This window comes from Symphalangus syndactylus, chromosome 18 (genome assembly GCF_028878055.3).
Source record: "Symphalangus syndactylus isolate Jambi chromosome 18, NHGRI_mSymSyn1-v2.1_pri, whole genome shotgun sequence".
Lineage (NCBI taxonomy): Eukaryota > Metazoa > Chordata > Mammalia > Primates > Hylobatidae > Symphalangus > Symphalangus syndactylus.
Genome location: NC_072440.2, coordinates 108,687,803 through 108,709,523, shown reverse-complemented (window position 1 = coordinate 108,709,523; position 21,721 = coordinate 108,687,803). Strand labels below are relative to the sequence as shown.

The following is a 21,721-nucleotide window of genomic DNA, read 5'->3' as shown; positions in this document are numbered from 1 at the left end:
TGACGAGCCCGAGTTCGTCAACTTCCTGTCGGTACTTGAAGAAGCGGAGCCAGGGCTGAGGTCCCGAAGGCGGGTGAGGTCTGGGATGGGGCGGGGCCTATGGGAGAGGGGCCTTAGGCGCACCTGGCCGGGCGGAAGCCCTGGGCCCGGCAGAGGAAGGTCGAGGTGGACCGTGTGGGGCCCCTTCTCTCCCTGCCCCCAGGCCGCAGTTCGGGTCATCTCGGGAAGCCCTCGAACCCCCTGGCGCCCGGCACCCACGTGCGGTAACCGCGGCTCCTCGAGAGCTCCAGGGATGCGGATCTACAGTAAGGGCTGTGGCCAAATGAATGAATGCACATTTTTTAGTGGGCAGAAAGATGTTAGGATTCATGAGTTAGAATAAGCACAAAGGAGGGCGAGAGGGGAAGCCGTAGAAGCCGCATTCCTCCCCTTGCCTTGGGCGCCCACCCCCGAAGGGGCGTGTCCCCTCCCGGCTCCACTGCACGTGGGTGTTTAACCAGGGGATGTCCAGTGCCTCAAGCACCACGACCCGGGAGAAAACTGAGCTGAGAAAGCAACTTTTAGAATTCTCCCTATTTGACCTTTTGCTCTGTAAGCAAATCAAGTTATTTTAAAAGTCTCTATGGGTTGGAGGGGCGCGGTGGCTTACGCCTGTAATCTCAGCACTTTGGGAGGCCAAGGCGGGTGGATCACCAGGTCAGGAGATCGAGACCATCCTGGCCAATATGATGAAACCCTGTCTCTACTAAAAAATACCAAAATTAGCCGGGCGTGGTCGCCTGCGCCTGTAATCCCAGCTACTCAGGAGGCTGAAGCAGGAGAAGCGCTTGAACTCGAGAGGTGGAGGTTGCATCTGGGCGACAGAGCGAAAGTCCGTCTCAAAAAAAAAAAGTCTCCATTGGCAAACATTGTTATTAGAATTATTTTTAAACCACTTTAATTTTCTTAAGGTCTTCTAACAAGCCTTTTGAACACCTGCCATGTATTTTGTCAGGCCCTGGGGATGAAAGTGAGAAAGTCGAGAATCCCCGGAGATAACACATCAGCAAATAGTGCGCAGGCAGAACAAGCTGTTGGAGGAGACAGAGACACAGAGCAGAGAAGCAACCACACCTGGAGGGTCAGGAGGGCCTCACATCAGAACCCCTGAGCAAATACAGTTTTGAAGGATACTAATTTTTTAAAAAGTTCATTCACATGAATTAGACAGAAAGAAGCAGGACATTCTAGGAAGAAGGAACGGCCCAGGCAAAAGCAACGCGTACATTGGCGTGGTCAGTTGTGTTCCTCTGTGAAATCAAAGAACATCTTTTTTTTTTTTTTTTTTTTTTTTTTTTTTTAAATAGAGTCTTGCTGTGTCGCCCAGGCTGGAGTGCAGTGGCACGATGCACAGTTGGGGCTCACTGCAACCTCCACCTCCCGGGTTCAAGTATTTCTCCTGCCTCAGCCTCCCAAGTAGCTGGGATTACAGGCACCCGCCACCACGCCTGGCTAATTTTTATGTATTTTTAGTAGAGACAGAGTTTCACCATGTTGGGCAGGCTGGTTTCGAACTCCTGACCTCCAGTGATCCACCTGTCTCAGCCTCCCAAAGTGCTAAGATTACAGGCATTAGCCACTGTGCCTGGCCAAAGAACATCAATTTTAAACATTTCAGCTTTCCTAATTTTAATTTAAATTGGCCATAGCTTTCATTCCTCATTCCTACCTATTGCACTTCAAGACGGATTCTTATTTTAAAATAAAAAGACACACACAGCTGTCCCTAAAGTCCATTGATGACTGATCATCCTACCCTTGTGTAGATATCTGAGGAAGCCCAGAGATGCCCGGGAAGGCTCTCAGGATGACCTGACAGCTGCCCCACCTCGCCAGCATATCTGGGGGTTGACCTACCGAGGGCTTGCTTTTCTGTGCCCACTGGCTGGTCCTGTATCACAAGGACTCATCTTCCCTGAGAAGTCCTAGGTTGGAATTACCTGAGGACGTTTGCAGGATCATCCACATGACTTTCCATAGTGCCAAAACCCTCTCTCTTCCTTCTCCTTCCTTCCTTCTTTCCTTCCTTCCTTCGTCTTTCCTTCTCTTTTCTTCCTTTGTTCTCTTTTCTCCTTTCCTTTTTTTCCTTTTCTTTCTTTTCTTCTTTCCCTTCTTTCTTTTCTTTCCTTTTCTTTTTTTTCAGGGTCCTACTCCAACGCCCAGGCTAGAGTGCAGTGGTGTGATCTTGGCTCACTGCAACCTCTGCCTCCTGGGTTCAAGCGATTCTCCTGCCTCAGCCTCCCAAGTAGCTGGGATTACAGGCATACGCCACCACGCCCAGCTAATTTTTGTATTTTTACAGACAAGGTTTCACCATGTTGGCCGGGCTGGTCTTAAACTCCTTGACCTCAAGTGATGTGCCCACCTCAGCCTCCCAAAGTGTTGGGATTACAGGCATGAGCCACCACGCCCAGCTGCCAAAACTATTTATTTTGACTTTTCATTGACTGCTTACTCCTGAAAATCTTTTTTTATCTTAATCTCTGGCTCAAAGAAATATAGGACATTTCTTATCCTGAGCAAACACTGGATCAGAAATCAGAAGATGAAGGCTGGGCACGGTGGCTCACGCTTGTAATCCCAGCACTTTGGGAGGCCGAGGCGGGCGGATCACGAGGTCAGGAGATCGAGACCACGGTGAAACCCTGTCTCTACTAAAAATACAAAAAAATTAGCCGGGCATGGTGGCGGGCGCCTGTAGTCCCAGCTGCTCGGAGAGGCTGAGGCGGGAGAATGGCGTGAACCCAGGAGGCGGAGCTTGCAGTGAGCCGAGATTGCGCCACTGCACTCCAGCCTGGGCAACAGAGCAAGACTCCGTCTCAGAAAAAAAAAAAAAAAAAAAAGAAATCAGAAGATGAGTGTATATGTGGTCTCAGTCACTTAGCTCCTTTGAAACTTAATTTTCTCTACTGAAAAAAAAAATGGGAATGATAATTCCCACTGCAAAAGGCTTTTGTTTTGAGGATGAGATTTTAGATGAAATAATAAATGTATGCATAGCCTATTCCTGACACGACATAAACTCAAATAAAAGTCGCTATTGCCATTATCTGTTATACTCTGTAAATCAGGAATAACAAAACCATTTCTGCTTATTTCTCAGGGTCCATTCAAGAATTGTGCCCACAATATACCAGGCACTTGTCCAGACCTGCGTTGTCCAATGCCCACCTCGGCCTCCCAAAGTGTCAGCATTACAGGCGTGAGCCACCGCGCCCTGCCTGCACGTGGCTATTGAGATGTGCTGTATGATATACACCGGACTTTGAAGACTCAGTGTGAAAAATAAAACGAATTTTAAGAGGGGTGGGGGTCGAGGGGAGGCAGAGCAGTAGGACAAATAGCTAATGCATGCAGGGCTTAAAACCTAGACAACAGGTTGATGGGTGCAGCAAACCACCATAACATGTTTATATAACACCTACATGTTCTACACTTGTGTCCTGGAACTTAAAATTAGAAAAAAAGTAATAATAAAAGCCAACATGGCATTCATTACTGCCAAAAAAAAATTAAAACATATTGTTAATTTTGTATATTGATTACAGGTTGAACTGATAATATTTTGAATATATTGGGTTAAAGAAATACATTTAAAATTAGTGGCTGGGCACAGTGGCTCATGCCTGTAACCCCAGCACTTTGGGAGGCTGAGGCAGGTGGATCACCTGAGGTCAGGAGTTCGAGATGAGCCTGGCCAACATGGTGAAAGCCCATTTCTACTAAAAATACAAATATCAGCTGGGGGTGGTGGTGGGTGCCTGTAATCCCAACTACTCGGGAGGCTGAGGCAGGAGAATCGCTTGAACCCGGGAGACGGAGGTTACAGTGAGCCAAGATCGTGCCACTGCACTCTAGCCTGGGTGACAGAGTGAGACTCCATCTTAATAATAATAATGATAATAAAATTATTTGTTGCTGTTTTACTTTTCAAATGTGACCACCAGAAAAGTTTAAATGGCTTGTGTGACTCATCATTGAACGGAGCTGTTCTAAACACGGGTAAGACAACGCAGAGCTTCGGTTGCAGGACAGAGAATGAAATAATAGACCCATAAGACAGATAAGTGACTGACTGTGACTGCTAGGGTGTTTAAGCATAGGCCGGTGACGGGAACGAGGAGTGTGAGGATGAGAGCCGACATGGGCGAGAGTGCATGCAATGCAGGGTCAGGCGTTGGATTCATCTCCCAGGAGTTGAAAAAGGTGGCGTTCCTGTTCTTTATTGGCATTGCGTGTGACACCAAGGATTGCCCCTCTTCCTGAAGAGGTTGGTCAGGAAAATTTTTTGTTAACTTTTATTTTAGATTTGAGAGGTTTGAGGGTCCATGTGCAGGTTTATGAGTAAACTCGTGTCATGGGGGATGGATGTACAGATAATTTCATCACCCAGTAATAAGCCTAGTACCCGACAGGTGTTTTTTCGGATCTTCTCTCTCCTCCCATCCTCCACCCTTAGGGAGGCCCCAGTGCCCACCGTTCCCCTCCTAGTAGCCCTGTGTTCTCGCTGTGGAGCTCCCACGTATAAGTGAGAACACGCGGTGTTTGGTTTTCTGTTTCTGCCTTAGTTTGCCTCCAGCTCTATCCATGGTGCTGCAAAGGACATGATCTCGTTCCTTTTTATGGCTTCATGGTATTCCACGATGTATATGTACCACATTTGCTTTATCAAGTCTACTGTGGATGGGCGTTTATGTTGATTCCACGTCTTTGCCATCATGAATAGTGCTGTGGTGAATATATACCTGCATATGTCTTTATGGTAGAACGATTTAGATTCCTCTGGGTATACACCCAGTCATGGGATTGCTGGGTTGAATGGCAGTTCTGTTTTAAGTTCTTTGCAGAATCACTATGCTGCTTTCTGCAATGGTTGAACTAATTTGCACTCCCAATATTATATTGTCTATAGCTGAGAAAGCTGAAATGTAAAGATCAAGTAACTTGCCCTCAGACATGTAGACAGGAAGTGGTACAGCCAGGACTCAAACCTGCCTCCAGAGCCCATCCTCCTAAACCTAAGTCATGGTTTTCAAAGTGTGGTCCTTGGACCAGCAGCAAAAGCACCACCTGGGCACTCATTAGACATGGAAATTCTGGGCCTCAACCCGGACCTCAGCATGGGAATCCCTGGGGGTGGAGCCCAGCGGTTTGTCTTCGGGCAGCCCCAGCTGACTCTGACGCACCATCAGGTTGGAGGCCACAGTGGGTGATGGTCCCTGCCCTGTGGCAGCCGGCCTCCCTCCTTCATTTCTGTTATTCCATCTCCTTCTTACAACAACCCTGTGAGGCCGGCAGGGCAGATGTTGATTTTATTTAACAGATGAAGAAACTGAGCCTTGAGGTTTTTATGACATACCCAAAGTCATCGCATTAGTTTTGGAACTGAAACTTCAATGGCAGATCTTCCGGCTTTTAGTCTGAGGCTGTAACTGGTACCCACAAGGACTCTGGGAATAGTAAGGTCAGAGCAGGAGCTAGTGCTTCATTTCACTGCCTCTAGTGAAGGAGGAGGGGGTTTCCCAGAGCACGGCTTCTTCTCCATGGGTCTAGCCCATTATAGCTGGTTGCTTACCCTGATGTGCTGATTAGATTCCACCTTATCTCCTGCAAGCCATTTGTGCTGTGCTAGGATTAAACGGTACAGTTTGGAACCTTAGCTTCCCATACCCTGAGAGCCAATCACGCAGAACCCACAGGAAATCTCCGGGCAGAAGTAGTTTGCCATAAATGTCCATTTCCTCATTTTTTGTTGTCGTGAGGGGATCTTGCTCTGTCGCCGAGGCTGGAGTGCATTGGCGCAATCATAGCGCACTGCAGCCTCAACCTCCTGGGCTCAAGTCATCTTTCCACCTCAACCTCCAAAATAGCTGGTGTTACAGGTGTGCACCTCCTGTATAATTAAAAAAAAAAAACATGTTTTGAGGCCGGGTGTGGTGGCTCATGCCTGTAATCCCAGCACTTTGGGAGGCCGAGGCGGGTGGATCAAGAGGTCAAGAGATTGAGAGCATCCTGGCCAACACAGTGAACCCATCTCTACTAAAAATACAAAAAATTAGCCGGGTGTGGTGGCAGGCACCTGTAATCCCAGCTACTTGGGAGGGTGAGGCAGGAGAATCGCTTGAACCTGGGAGGTGAAGCTTGCAGTGAGCTGAGATCATGCCATTGCACTCCAGCCTGGGCAAAAAGAGTGAAACTCTGTCTCTAAAAAAAAAATGTTTTGAGGTTACAGGGAGCTATGATCACACTACTGCACTCCAGTCTAGACAACAGAGCGAGACTCTATCTCTGAAAAAAAAGAAAAAATATTCTTTGTAGAGACAAGGTTTCACTATATTGCTCAGGCTGGAATCAAACTCCTGGCCTCAAGCAATCCTCCTGTACTGACCTCTCAAAGGGCTGGGATTACAGGCGGGAGCCACTGTGCTCAGCCTGCAACTCGCTCACATTCCATCCATTATTCAACAATCCCCACACCTTCACCTCCTGCCATGGATGCCTAAGGTTGGGGAGGGGGAACTTCACTCTGGTGTAGGTAATGTGGGCGTCACCTTAGTCATAGAGAACCTAAAAAGAAGGCTGGGCGCGGTGGCTCAAGCCTGTAATCCCAGCACTTTGGGAGGCCGAGGCGGGCGGATCACGAGGTCAGGAGATCGAGACCATCCTGGCTAACACGGTGAAACCCTGTCTCTACTAAAAATACAAAAAATTAGCCAGGCGAGGTGGCGGGCGCCTGTAGTCCCAGCTACTTGGGAGGCTGAGGCAGGAGAATGGCGTGAACCCGGGAGGCGGGGCTTGCAGTGAGCCGAGATCGCGCCACTGCACTCCAGCCTGGGGGACAGAGAAAGACTCCGTCTCAAAAAAAAAAGAGAGACAGAGAGAACCTAAAAAGAGTGATCAAGCCTCACTTGAGGTTGGGAGTTCGAGGACAGCCTGACCAACATGGTGAAACCCCATATCTACTAAAAATACAAAATTAGCCAGGTGGGGTGGCGCATGCCTGTAATCCCAGCTGCACGGGAGTCTGAGGCAGGAGAATCGCTTGAATCCGGGAGGCAGAGGTTGTGGTGAGCCGAGATCGCGCCATTGCACTCCAGCCTGGGCAACGAGAGTGAAACTCCGTCTCGAAAAAAAAAACAAAAGAGCGATCAAGCCGACTGAAAGTCAGAGTGCTCTGTTACTATAAGTGAGCACCGGGAATTCTTTTTTTTTTTTTTTTTTTTGAGACGGAGTCTCGCTCTGTCGCCCAGGCTGGAGTGCAGTGGCGCATTCTCGGCTCACTGCAAGCTCCGCCTCCTGGGTTCACGCCATTCTCCTGCCTCAGCCTCTCCGAGTAGCTGGGACTACAGGCGCCCGCCACCACGCCCGGCTAATTTTTTTTTTTTTGTATTTTTAGTAGAGACGGGGTTTCACCGTGGTCTCGATCTCCTGACCTCGTGATCCGCCCGCCTCGGCCTCCCGAAGTGCTGGGATTACAAGCGTGAGCCACCACGCCCGGCCGAGCACCGGGAATTCTAAACACTGTCGTGATAAATACTCTTCCCAGAAAAAAAACTCTCTTGTAATTGTATGTGTATAATTCCATTTTTATTCCTAATCTTTTAACAAACACGTCTTATATGGGAGTTAATCCTAAGGGCTCCCAGCTATGCACTTGGTTCCAACACGTCTTCGTTCAGCCAGAAGAAGTTTATTTGGTTCAGAAGCAGAGTGCTAGCTTCAGGCACAGTGTGATCCAACTCGTGGGCACTGCAACCTCCTGCATTTAAACAGCAGGTTTGAAGTAAACCGTGGTAGCACTATGACTATAAAGATAAACAAGGAGAACTTGCTTTACTTCACTTCATTCTATGGGATCACTTGTGCTTAAAATTTGAATCAGTAAAACAGGGCAGTGGGAACTGCAAGGTGAAATATTTTTGTTATAATGTGGATTTTAGCTCATATATTACACATTTTACTGAATTTGAATAATGTCTTTAAAATTGAAATTTAGCCAGAAGCAGTGGCTCACGCCTGTAATCCCAGCACTTTGGGAGGTCGAGGCGGGATTTCGAGACCAGCCTGGCCAATATGGTGAAAACCTATCTCTACTAAAATTACAAAAATTAGCCGGGCGTGGTGGTGCGGGCCTGTAGTCCCAGCTACTCAGGAGGGTGAGGCAGAAGAATCGCTAGAACCCAGGGAGCCGAGATCGCACCACTGTACTCCAGCCTAGGCAACAGGGTAACACTCTGTCTCAAAAAAATATTAAATAAATAAACAAATAAAATAAAATTGAAATTTATTTTTTTTGGCCAGGTACGTTGGTTGATGCTTTGGGAGGTCAACGGAGGAGGATTACTCGAAGCCAAGAGTTTGAGACTAGCCTAGGCAACATAGCGAGATCCTGTCTCTACAAAAAAATTTAGAAATTAGCCAAGCGTGCCTGTGGTCCTAACTTCTTGGGAGGCTGAGGTGGGATGATTGCTTAAGCCTGGGAGGCTAAGGCTGCAGAGCCGTGATTGCACTACTGTACTCCAGCCCAGGCGAAAGAAATTTATTGTTTTTTAAAAGTGTAATTGTTGGTTTTTTTTTTTTTTTGAGATAGAGTTTTGCTCTTGTCACCCAGGCTGGCGTGCAGTGGCACGATCTCGGCTCACTGCAACCTCCACCTCCCGTGTTCAAGCGATTCTCCTGCCTCAGCCTCCCCAGTAGCTGGGATTACAAGCGCACGCCATCACGCCCAGCTCATTTTTGTATTTTTAGTAGAGACGGGGTTTCGCCATGTTGGCCAGGCTAGTCTCTAACTCCTGACCTTAGGTGATCTACCTGAGGCCTCCCAAAGTGCTGAGAGTGCAGGCCTGAGCCACCATGCCCTGCCAATTTTTGGTTTTAAAACCAAAGAATAGCCGGGCACGGTGGCTCACGCTTGTAATCCCAGCACTTTGGGAGGCCGAGGCAGGCGGATCACAAGGTCAGGAGATCGAGACCACGGTGAAACCCCGTCTCTACTAAAAAAATACAAAAAATTAGCCGGGCGTGTTGGCGGGCGCCTGTAGTCCCAGCTACTCGGAGAGGCTGAGGCAGGAGAATGGTGTGAACCCAGGAGGCGGAGCTTGCAGTGAGCCGAGATCGCGCCACTGCACTCCAGCCTGGGTGACAGAGCGAGACTCCGTCTCAAAAAATAAATAAATAAAAAAAAATAAAACCAAAGAATAATTAGGAAAATGACGATTATTCCTATTACATGATTATAATTAAAAATACTTTCTATCAGGAAGCCTGCCCTGATAATCACATAGGTTCTTTTCTATTTTCCTAAGCGTTGGCTGGCTTGAGAAATAAAAGGACAGAGTACAGGCCGGGCACGGTGGCTCACGCCTGTAATCCCAGCACTTTGGGAGGCCGAGACGGGTGGATCACGAGGTCAGGAGATCGAGACCATCCTGGCTAACACGGTGAAACCCCGTCTCTACTAAAAAAAATACAAGAAATTAGCCAGGCGCGGTGGCAGGCGCCTGTAGTCCCAGCTACTCAGGAGGCTGAGGCAGGAGAATGGCGTGAACCTGGGAGGCGGAGCTTGCAGTGAGCCGAGGTCGCGCCACTGCACTCCAGCCTGGGCGACAGAGCGAGACTCTGTCTCAAAAAAAAAAAAAAAAAAAAAAAAGGACAGAGTACAAAAGAGAGAAATTTTAAAGCTGGGCATCCAGGGGAGACATCACACATTGGTAGGATCCGTGATGCCCCACAAGCCACAAAAACCAGCAAGTTTTTATTAGGGAGTTTCAAAAGGAGAGGGAGTATACGAATAGGTGTGGGTGACAGACATCAAGTACTTAACAGGGTAATAGAATATCACAAGGCAAGTGGAGGCAGGGCGAGATCATAGGACTGAGGCGAAATTAAAATTGCTGATGAAGTTTTGGGCACCACTGTCATTGATAACATCTCATCAGGAGACAGGGTTTTGAGATCAACCGGTCTGACCAAAATTTATTAGGTGGGAATTTCCTCTTCCTAATAAGCCTGGGAGCGCTACGGGAGACTGGAGTTTATTTCACCTCTGCAATCTCAACCATAAGAGACAGGTATGCCCCCGGGGGGCCAGTTCAGAGACCTACCCCTAGGTGCGCATTCTCTTTCTCAGGGACGTTCCATGCTGAGAAAAGGAATTCAGCGATATTTCTCCCATTTGCTTTTGAAAGAAGAGAAATATGGCTCTGTTCTGCCCGGCTCACCGGCGGTCAGTATCTCTCTTATTCCCTGAACAATTGCTGTTATCCTGTTCTTTTTTCAGGGTGCCCACATTTCATATTGCTCAAACACACATGCTGTACAATTTTTGTAGTTAATGCAATTATTACAGGGTCCTGGAACGATATACATCCTCCTCAACTGACAGAATTAAGAGATTAAAGACAGGCATAGGAATTCACAAGGGTATCGATTGGGGAAGTGATAAGTGTCCATGAAATCTTTACAATTTATGTTTAGAGATTGCAGTAAAGACAGGTGTAAGAAATTACAAAAGTATTAATTTGGGGAACTAATAAATGTCCATAAAATCTTCACAATCCACGTTCTTCTGCCATGGCTTCAGCCGGTCCCTCCGTTTGGGGTCCCTGACTTCCCGCGACAACTTTCGTTGAATGGATATGGGTGCTGAAATAATGCATTCTGGGTGTCAAATGGAGGCTTGGAGTGGATGGATAGATTGGATACCTGGTCCCTCCAAATCTCATATTGAAATCTGATTCCTGGTGTTGGTGGTGGAGCCTATTGGGAGTCTTGGGGTCATGTGCCTCTTGGTGCCATCCTCTTGTCCCCTCGGGAAGGAGTTCTTGCTCTGTTAGTTTTTGCCAGAGCTGATGTTGAAACTAGCCTGGCACCTCCCACACTCCTCTCTTCCTTCCTCTCTTGCAGTCTGATGCCAGCTCCCCTTCCCCTTCTGCCATGAGTGGAAGCTCCCCGAGGGCATTACCAGAAGCAGATGCTGGCACCATGCTTCTTGTACAGCCTGCAGAACCTTGAGCCAAATAAACCTCTTTTCTTTATAAGTTACCCAGCCTCGAGTATTCCTTTATAGCAACACAAACAGGCTCGGACAGAACGCCACTGCTGCCTTCCCAACCCATGTGACTCCTTCCATGTACACACCCCCCTCGGAATCTGCTCATTGTGGGAGGACTCTCCAGTTTACCCACTGAGACTGAATAGCAGTAGACATGCCCCCTTGCAGTCCAAGGAATGACTGGTTGGTACATTACTGTGCTAATGGCACTTTAATTGCAGTCTTTCGGGGACAAGGAACTTTTGTGTTTCACCCCAGTAAATGACAGGCCCTAAAGTAAACTGTGAAGGACAATGCCAGCAAAAGTTTGAGGCCTGGTGCTCTTTTCAGCAAGGCTTTGTGCGGTGATTTACCCATTCCAAACCTAAGTTTCCTCGCTGGCAAAATAGGGATAAAGTTCCTGGTGCACAAACGCCACAGAATCGCTGTGGAGGTCAAGTGGCATAGTCCATATGACACCCTGGAGAACTAAATGATGAAGACAAAGGTGTGTGTGTGAGCCATTTTCACCCAGTCCTCTCCTGCTCACCGCCTCTCTCTGAGCTGGGACGTTCACATGCATTGACTTCGGATTCCAGCTCTACATTTGCTGGTTGTGTGCATCTGGTGCATTGCCCCAGTTCTGTTCTCTCCTGTGAAAAATGGAGATAATTGGCCAGGCGCAGTGGCTCACACCTGTAATCCCAGCACTTTGGGAGGCCAAGGCAGGCAGATCGTCTGAGGTCAGGAGTTTGAGACCAGTCTGGCCAACATGGTGAAACCCTGTCTCTACTAAAAATATAAAAATTATCTTTTCATCCTGTACATATTTTGTTACAATTAATGGTAAGAATAGTGTTTCTTCTGATGAAATATATCAAAGGTAAGCAAATTATCAATTTATGATAAAAATCATGAGTGCGACTATTTCTATATTTTAAATATTAATATATGAGCAATTACCTTCCATACACCCACAGGTCGCCCATGTCTAGAGATGGTTTACTGCCATACAGGAAAAGTGGCCTTGACTTTACAGAGCAAGCCCATGACCTTGCTTCAGTTAAGCGTGTGCTAACCCAGGAGTTCACCCTCATTACAGCCTTGCACATTCATCTCACTTGCACTGGTCCACGGATGATGACAATAATAAAGGCTCTGCCAGCTGGAAGTGGAGGGGAGCGAAAGGACCTTCTGTTAAATGCAATCCATTAATTCTTGATCAGGCAGACAGGTCCAGAAATTCATCTCACATGCAAGGACTCGTTAGTAACTTTCCTTCTGTCACTCCATTATTAACATTAAGATTCGGAGGGGAAGAATGACTTTGAAGCCTGTGGCCTCCCTCACCTATGTGACCTCTAGGCTTTCTGTAGTACAGAGATTAGACATTCCAGGCACAGGATCCTGCATAATAGAGAAGAAATTATATATATAATATACACATTTTTTAATAAGGAAAAGAATATATATTTTAGCAGGTAAACAGATCTTGGCTTTTTAACTGCCACCCTCCAAATCCCCAGCAGTATTCTGTCCTGGGCCAACTATCCAGGGTCTCTTGGTCCCTCCAGGATGACACTGTATTGGAGGTACTGTGATGAGTTTCCTTGGCACTGGAAGGAATCTTTCTTCCTTAATGCTACATCTATGAATTCCTCTTTGTGGCTATCTGGTTTGTTGCTACTCAAAGTGTGGTCCCTGGACCAGTATCATCAGCACTGCCTGTGAGCTAATTAGAAATGCAACATATTGGAGCTGCTGTGAACTGAATATGTGTGTCCCCCTAAAGTGCATATGTTAAATCCTAACCCCCAAAGTGATGGTCTTTGGGAGGTGATGAGGTCGTGAGAGCGGAGTCCCACGATGGCATGAGTGCCCTTATGAAGGAGGACCCTGGAGAGCTCCCTCAGCCCTTCTGCGAGGACACAGCGAGAAGAGGCTTGAGCAAGGAAACAGTTCCTTTTCGGACATGACATTTTCTGCCACCTTGATCTTGGGCTTCCAGTCTCCAGAGAGTGAGAAATGTGCGTCTGTTGTTCATAAGCCACTTTGTCTGTGGCACTCTGTATAGCAGCCCAGATGAACTGAGACAGCGCCCACCCCCACCGAGTCCACAACTGCGGAATCAGCTTCTGCATCCCACCACAATCCCTGGGTGATCTGCTGTTTGTACACTGAAGTTGGAGACACACTGATTCTTAGAGAACATTTAACTCATGGATTTAATCTTCTCATTAACAGAAGACTAAGTTGAGGATCTGAAAGGTTAGATGATTGATCCAATTATAGTTATGCTTGTTTTATAAAAATAATATTCAGAGATAGCAGGACCTTAAGAATCATTTATTTGGAAAAGTGTCCTCTAATTAAAAAAATCTGTGGTGGGGGGTGGAGAAGACCAAATCTCAATAGAAAAATGGTTGTTAAATACCTATACTCCCAGCTACTTAGGATGCGAGGTGGGAGGATGGATTGAGCCTGGGAGGTTGAGGCTGCAGCGAGGTACGAATGTGCCACTGAACTCCAGTCTGGGTGACAGTGAAAGGTTGTCTCAAAAAAAGAAAAAGAAAAAGAAAAAAGAGGGCAACCCATTTCTCCACAACCCTTCTCTGCAGCAAATAGCTCTTCTCTTTCTTTTGCCTATTACAATTCTGCTCTCAACCTAAATAAAAAGAAAAAAAAAGAAGGAAAAAAGAAAAATGGTTAAAATATCAGCAAAAAAAAATCACACAAAAAGGTATAAAACGCTTTAAAATGGTTCTTAAACATACGACACACATAGAAAGATGCCAACTTCACTCCAAATTAGAGAATGCAAATTAAATTACACTGCGGTCTCATTTTTCACCTGTCAGATAGACACGAATTAAAAAGTATGACACATTCTGTTGGGAACGCTGTGGAAAAACAAGAATTCCCATATGACGCACAATGCTTTTCCAAGGGAAGGTGGCAATGCATAACAAAATTACCTATGCCTTTACCTTTTGAGGCTGAGATACCACTTCTAGAAATTTATCCCACAGGGGCTGCTCCAAAAGCATCCTAACGCATATGCGCAAGTTTATTTGTGGGGGCATTGTTTAAGATTACAAAATGTTGAGTATGACTCGGATGCAGTCCAAGTGTCTCCACAGAACACGGGCGGGGTGAAAGTGGTCTAACTGCCCCAGTGGAGAGCGATGCCGCTGTAAAAAAGCATAAGGGAGGTCTCCTGAACTGACACGGAGGGATTTCCAGGAAATATGTTTAGGCGAACACAAAATGCAGAAATCAAATGCTGCTTTTGTGTAAGAATGAAGGGGAGGTAAGAAAATATACATTCAAGCAAAAAGAAACTCAGGAATGATGAACCAGAAAGCAAGGTTAGGTGGAGGAGGGAAGATGGAGGCCGGTGGGGTGTGGCCTTCTCAAGGGAGTGACCTCCTTAGATGGCTTTGACTTTCAGAAGCAGAGTGTTTCACATATTCAAAAGTCAACAAGGGTTAGGCATGGTGGCTCACACCCGTAATCCCAGCACTTTGGGATGCCAGGGTGGGCAGATCACATGAGGTCAGGAGTTTGAGACCAGCCTGGCCGACATGGAGAAATCCTCTCTACCAAAAATACAAAAATTAGCCAGGTGTGGTGGCGCACGCCTGTAATCCTAGCTACTCGGGAAGCTGAGGCAGGACAATAGCTTCAACCTGGGAGGCGGAGGTTGCAGTGAGCCGAGATCAATCATGCCTCTGCACTCCAGCCTGGGCAACAGAGCTAAACTCCGTCTCAAAAAAAAAAAAAAAAAGTCAACAAGGATGGGGGAGAAAACCAAAATGGAGTAAAAACTTAATTCAACAAATATATCTGGATTTCAAATGAATCACATGCCCACACAGGGCAGGGGATGGGAGGTGCCTTGAAGTAATTGTAGTAAGTCAGGTCAGTCTTAATCATATGATTGTGACTGTGTCAGGTGAAAGTCACAGAGAACCCCCAGTACTGAACTGCAGAGGGCGAGTCCCCAGTACTGAACTGCCAAGGGTATGTCCCCAGTACTGAACTGCAGAGGGCGAGTCCCCAGTACTGAACTGCAGAGGGCGAGTCCCCAGTACTGAACTGCAGAAGGTGAGTGTGTCCCCAGTACTGAACTGCAGAGGGTGAGTCCCCAGTACTGAAATGCAGAGGGTGAGTCCCCAGTACTGAAATGCAGAGGGTGAGTCCCCAGTACTGAACTGCTGAAGGTGAGTGTGTCCCCAGTACTGAAATGCAGAGGGCGAGTCCCCAGTACTGAATTGCAGAGGGCGAGTCCCCAGTACTGAACTGCAGAAGGTGTGTCCCCAGTACTGAACTGCAGAGGGTGAGTCCCCAGTACTGAACTGCTGAAGGTGAGTGTGTCCCCAGTACTGAACTGCCGAGGGTGAGTGTGTTTTCACAGCACACAGTTAGCAACACTGAAGCTCCCTGTTGTGCATTCCAGGACTGAGCAAGTAAACACACTGTGGAAACAGGTGGGAGCCTGATTCTCGCTGTTGAAGGAGGAAATTACAAATATGGGAAGAAGGAAGGTGAGACCACACACTGGGTGCTGGAGAACCGGGGCTATCAGACTGAATGCGTGATTGCTTTCTATTGTTTTAAATTTAACAAAACAAAAAATAAAAACCACAACACCCACCTTGACTGAGCTAAAATTTATATACCATAAAATTCACCCCTGGGCCAGGCGAGGTGGCACATGCCTGTAATTCCAGCACTTAGGGAGGCCAAGGTGGGCAGATGGCTTGAGCCCAGGAGTTCAAGACCAGCCTGGGCAACAGAGTGAGACCCCATCTCCACCAAAAAATACAAAAATTAGCTGTCATAGTGGTGCACACATGTAGTTCCAGCTACTGGGGAAGCTGAGGTGGGAGAATCGCTTGAGCCCAGTAGGTTGAGGCTGCAGCGAGCTGTGATCATACCACTGCACTCCAGCCTGGGTGACAGAGCGAAACCCTGTCTCAAAAACAAAACAAAACAAAAACCACCCCTGTGTGTATACAGTTCAATGGCTTTCAGTAAAGCCACGGAGCAGTGCAGTCATCCCTACCACACGGCTCAGAACACCTCCACCATCCCCCAAATGTGCCCTCTCCTGGGCACCATCACTCCACCGCGGGCCCTGGGGACTTCTGTTCTGCTTTCCCTTACGTATTTGCCTTTTCTAGATTTCCTGGAGGGAAATTATTGTAGGTAGAATCTTACAGTATGAGGTCTTCTGTGTCTGGTTTCTTTCACTTTGTATAATGTTTTCGAGGTTCGTGGTGCTGTAATTTATATTAGTAGATTGTCTATCTTTATTGCTGAATAGCATTCCATCGTATGGCTGTACCACACTTGTTTGTTTATTGATCCATTGATAGACATTTGGGTTGGTCCCTATTTTTGGCTATTATGAGTAATGATGCTATAAACATTCACATACACGTTTTGTGTGAACATAAATTTTAATTTCTCTTAGCTAGATATATAGGAATGGATTACATAATATCCTATTGGCTTTAGGAAGTTGGAATTTGATTAGCGTGAAGGTAGTGAATACGCGTGTGTATCCACAGTCTTCTGAGAAGCTGAGCTCTACATTTATGTTTTCTCTAATAAGAATAAGAATACCAGTGATATACATATATAAATTCTGAATTCAGGCTGGGCCTGGTGGCTCATGTCTGTAATCCCAGCACTTGGAGAGGCCGAGGCGGGTGGATCATCTGAGGTCAGGAGTTCAAGACTGGCCTGGCCAATGTGGCGAAACCCTGTCTCTACTAAAAATACAAAAAAAAAAAAAAAAAAATTAGCGGGGCCTGGTGGGCACCTGTAGTCCCAGCTACCTGAGAGGCTCAGGCAGGAGAATTGCTTGAACCTGGGAGGCAGAGGTTGCAGTGAGCCAAGATTGCACCACTGCATTCCAGCCTGGGTGACAGAGCGAGACTCCATCTCTAAATAAATAAATAAATAAATAAATAAAATAAATTCTGAGTTGTGACTCATAAGTCAGAAGATGATTTGGCGCAAAATTCAAGGCTCTATATTCATGAATTCTTTGCTAATCATGTGAAATTCTAATGTACTTGATGACTCTTTGAGCCTTCTGCCGGAAAATGAAAAATTTTGGCTGGTACTGGGCAAAAAGAGAAAAGTGGTCTCTGACTTCCAGCAGCCACGTGGAGTATCAGCTGGCCTTGGGGTTGCGACAGCTGGCCTAGCACCCCAGCAGTCCTGGCTTTCCTGTTGAACATAAATGATTTAAGAGAACGCCAAGGCCGGGCGCGATGGCTCAGCCTGTAATCCCAGCACTTTGGGAGGCCGAGGCGGGCGGATCACAAGGTCAGGAGTTAGAGACCAGCCTGGCCAACATAGTGAAACACCGTCTCTACCAAAAATACAAAAAACTTAGCCAGACGTGGTGGCGGGTGCCTGTAATCCCAGCTACTTGGGAGACTGAGGCAGAAGAATCTCTTGAACCCGGGAGGTGAAGGTTGCAGTGAGCCGAGATGGCGCCACTGCACCCCAGCCCAGGCGACAGTGTGAGACTCCATCTTAAAAAAAAAAAAAAAAAAAAAAAGGTCAAAATCAGATAAGGCTACATTAACCCATGACTGACGAAGACAAAAACAAGACCACTGCGAAATCACATCCGAATCCAGGCAAAATATGAACACTGACGAGGCCACAAAAACACCAAACATCCTACTCTCCTGGTTAGCAGGAGTGATGGCTGCTTCCTTAGCAACTGCAGCTGAGGACTGGCGCTCGTCTGCTCTCACTAGAAATGAAACTTAAGACACCCAACCACAGAATTACTCCAGCTTTGTGACAGCATCCAATGCTAAGCAAAGTCCCCCTTCCTCAGGCCCTCCCCCAAATTCCTGACACAAAACCGAATCCTATTCGTGTTTCCTAACACCTCCGTAGCAGACACCCCATGGCTGCTCAGGGTGTGTTTTCCTCCCTACAATGAGTACCTTGCTCAATTACAGGTGTGTCCACGGTGGAGTTTGGAATTATCAAGATCAAAACATTAGGCGAATCATTTGGCTGGCACACTGCAGACCTTGGTACGACCATATATGTTAGACTGGAAAGGAACATTGTATGGTATAAAGTGAAAGACAATTTGTAGCTTATGCGAACATCAAGAAAACTATAAAGCTTGAAAGATCAAAACAGGAATTAGGATATTTAGAGATTTTTATGAATATGTGAAATACCTGAGTTCTGATCATCCTAGAAATGTAGAAGCAGGAGGCAGTGAGCTGTTCAGCTAGCAGTTATTTCTGTGGCTCTTGTGCGGCTATGTACTGGGTTATTGTGGCTGGTTAACTCCAGATGGTAGCCAAATGAATCCATTTAAATAATTTTGGAGATTGAGCTGTCGAGTCTTTCCATCATCGAAAGGTAGAATAGCACCTTCTCTCTTCTAGTAGCTGAAAGCCATCCGCTTTCGCAAACTTAATCCTCAAACTGAAAACGAGCTGAACTCTTGACCCAAACTATCAGAGAACCAACAGACAGCAGAGTGATGATGACTAAACTGTGGAAAATGCAAACAGACTGCAGATCTCACTAGAAAGTTTCAAATTTTATTAAGTAATGGTATGGGTTATATTAATGTTGAATTGTTAGGCTGGGTGTGGTGACTCATGCCTGTAATCCCAGCACTTTGAGAGGCTGAGGTGGGTGGATAGCTTGAGCTTAGGAGTTCGAGACCAGCCTGGGCAATAGGGTGAAACCCCACTCCACAAAAAATACAGAAGATTAGCTGAGCCTCATGGCACACACCTGTAATCCCAGCTACTTGGGAGGCTGGGATGGGAGGATCGCCTGAGCCTGGGGAGGTTGAGGCCACAGTGAGCAGTGATCATGCCACTGCCCTCCAGCCTGGGCAACACAGCAAGACTCTGTCTCAGAAAATATATATATTGATTTTTTTTTTTTTTTTTTTGAGACAAAGTCTTGCTCTGTTGCCCAGACTGGAGTGCAGTGGTGCCATCCCCACTCACCGCAACCTCTGCCTCCCGGGTTCAAGCGATTCTCATGCCTCAGCTTCCCAAGTAGCTGGGATTACAGGCGCCCACCACCAGGCCTGGCTAATTTTTGTATTTTTAGTAGAGACAGGGCTTCACTGTGTTGGCCAGGCTGATCTCCTGACCTAAGTGATCCACCCACCCTGGGTGGATCATCCTAAAGTGCTGGGATTACAAGTGTGAGCCACTGCAGCCCGCCTGAATTGTTATTTTGAATGTATTCTCTCATAGTGTCAGATAAAGCAAGTAATTGTATTTTTGTGTTTAGGAATCAAGGTTTTTATTACAGGAGAAAAGGAGATGCTATGATAGAATCAAGGATTTCAGAAGGAATTGTTCTGTTAGAAGTGGATTCAGAATGTCAATGTGAACTTGTATCTTTTATGAAAAATTATTTTAAATGCATCTTTTTAAGCTCTATCTGCTGAAACGGCTTATGAGGATCCCCACGATGCTTCCTGCTGCCAAAATTCTGGTCTCCAGTACTATTTTTCCAAAAAAAAAAAAAAAGTATCAGCTTATTCTATGTCTCAGGCAGAAAATTACAAGAGGAGCCTGGAATATCTTGTGCCAGAAAACAAGAAGATGTTCAGACATTCATAGAGACGACAAGCAAGACTCGGTTACTTATCTAAGAGGGGCCCCTCCTGGTCACAATTGAGACAATTTGAGGATCAAAGGAGAATGCTGGCTGAGACTGACTGATGTACAGCAAATCTGAAATGTCACATGTCCATAATGATACATAAAAGAGTTAAAGTGTTCTAAAAGTAAGTGGATTGGATAGATGATATTTCTGTTTGTTGTCAATCATGTTGGTATTATCGACTCACTTATTGTATGGTTAAATAATAAAGAAGCTAGTACTAGTAAAACTAGGAAAAAAAATCTAATGTAATGATTAGTAGTCATTTCCTAACATAAAATTAGCAGAATGATCCTCTAAGTTGTAATTATGATCCTGAAACTACCTATTAAAAATACATGTGCAACCTCTATCTTCTATCAGGTTCTAAGTTTTAAAAATCAAATTTCTTAGGATCTCATGAGGCTTAAAGCTAAAGAAGTAGAAAGGAAAAGCATTTATGTATATTAACAGCACATTAACAGGCTAAGAAGAAAAACTCAATCATATTAGTTCATAGAAACAATGCATGTGACATACTCCAACATCCATTCATGATTTTTAAAAAACCCCTCAGAAATAGAAATAGAGGGAACTTCCTGAATTTGATTAAAAATATCTGCAAAATCCTAGAGCTAATATTATACTTAATGGTGAAAGACTGAATGGTTTTCCCCTAAGACGGAGAACAATGCACGGATGTCCTTGCTCACCACTCCTATTCAACAAAGGACTGGAAACCAGAAATAACTTTAATTTTTTTTTCTCAAGTGATAGGTTCACAGAGAAAAAGCTTTACTGGATGAACTTTTAGATTACTACTTTCATAGAGCAGCAGAGATAAAAGCCAGGTCGAAAAGTGCATGTGGAGTAAGGAAATGGACCTAGTTCGACAATGGGGCTCCGAACGACTGCCCATATGAGATTGTAGACGCCGCTGTGGTTTACTTTCTATTTGGAAAAAACTTCAAGTTATCCTTAATTTTCCAAGGAGATAGTCACTTGCCTTTTAAAAAACATTATTAGAGAAGCACCGGGCAGGAGCATATCTAGCATTAAAAATGTGAGATGAATACCATCTCTGCTTAGTAAAGGTGGTTGGGAATCCTGAGAGAGGGCACCTAGTGTGGCTTCTGCATTTTTCACAGTGCCTGGTCCATGGCTGAAAGTAACTTGTGCATGACATTTGACAGACGAGGAAACTGAAGCTCAGATTAAATTACCTGTCCACAGCGGGATCATTCGGCATGAGTTCCTCCCTGTCTGGAATGCTCTTCCCCAGCGATAGATCCTGCGGCTCTTCCGTGTCTCAGTCTAATGCCATTCCGTTCCAGAATTCCCGACTTCATAAAGCATAAATAATCCCTCCCCAACCTCTCATTTTACTGTAAGTTATTACAATATGTCATTATATATTTAGTCACACTGTTTAGGTAATGTCTTCTCCACTAAACGGTAAGCTCCGTGAGGGCAAGAGTTCAGTCGGTTTTACTTAGTAATTAGCACCTAGTACAGTACTAGCACAGAATGAAGGCCTCACAATTTTTTTAAAATTTATTTTTAGGGTCTTGCGCTGTCGCCCAGGCTGGAGTGCAGTGGTACAACCTCCGCTCACGGCAGCCTCGACCTTTCGGCTCCAGCGATCCTCCCGCGTCGGCCTCCGGGGTAGCTGGGACTGCAGGCGCGCGCCACCATGACTGGCTAATTTTTTTTTTTTTTTTTTTTTTTGTAGACATGGGGTCTCGCCATGTTGCCCAGGCTGGTTCCTGAGCTCAAGTGATCCTCCTGCCTCGGCCTCCCAAAGTGCTGGGATTACAGGCGTGAGCCTCAGCGCCCAGCCAAATTAGCCTTTTTTAAACGTCCTGTCTCCGGAGGTTGCCGAAGTTGGTTTTCTTCGGCCTCCTTCTCTCACCCAGGCCCAGGGCTGGGACGAGGCCGGTTCCCGCCTGCAACCTGCACTGAAGACAGGAACCTTGGAAGCCG

At 46.2% G+C, this 21,721-nt stretch overlaps 3 long non-coding RNA genes across 6 annotated transcripts; 2 read left to right on the top strand and 1 right to left on the bottom strand.

Moving 5' to 3' along the window:
• The first annotated feature begins 26 nt into the window (after positions 1-26).
• Positions 27-11,082, top strand: LOC129467561 (uncharacterized). 3 transcript variants are annotated; one of them, XR_010116969.1, is made up of 2 exons: positions 27-73; positions 10,945-11,082. It is a non-coding gene; the product is annotated as an uncharacterized lncRNA (long non-coding RNA). The 3 variants fall into 3 exon arrangements; XR_010116970.1 differs by lacking the exon at positions 27-73 and adding an exon at positions 3,986-4,041; XR_010116971.1 differs by lacking the exon at positions 27-73 and adding an exon at positions 10,183-10,264.
• LOC134733480 (uncharacterized) lies at positions 85-3,557 on the top strand. Its single transcript, XR_010116966.1, has 2 exons — positions 85-305; positions 3,143-3,557. It is a non-coding gene; the product is annotated as an uncharacterized lncRNA (long non-coding RNA).
• On the bottom strand, positions 10,493-21,720 carry LOC134733481 (uncharacterized). 2 transcript variants are annotated; one of them, XR_010116968.1, is made up of 4 exons: positions 20,962-21,720; positions 18,298-18,579; positions 13,506-13,736; positions 10,493-12,478 (listed from the first exon to the last, which is right to left on the bottom strand). It is a non-coding gene; the product is annotated as an uncharacterized lncRNA (long non-coding RNA). The 2 variants fall into 2 exon arrangements; XR_010116967.1 differs by lacking the exon at positions 18,298-18,579 and having other exon boundaries at positions 20,962-21,519.
• Between the last annotated feature and the right edge of the window lies 1 nt (position 21,721).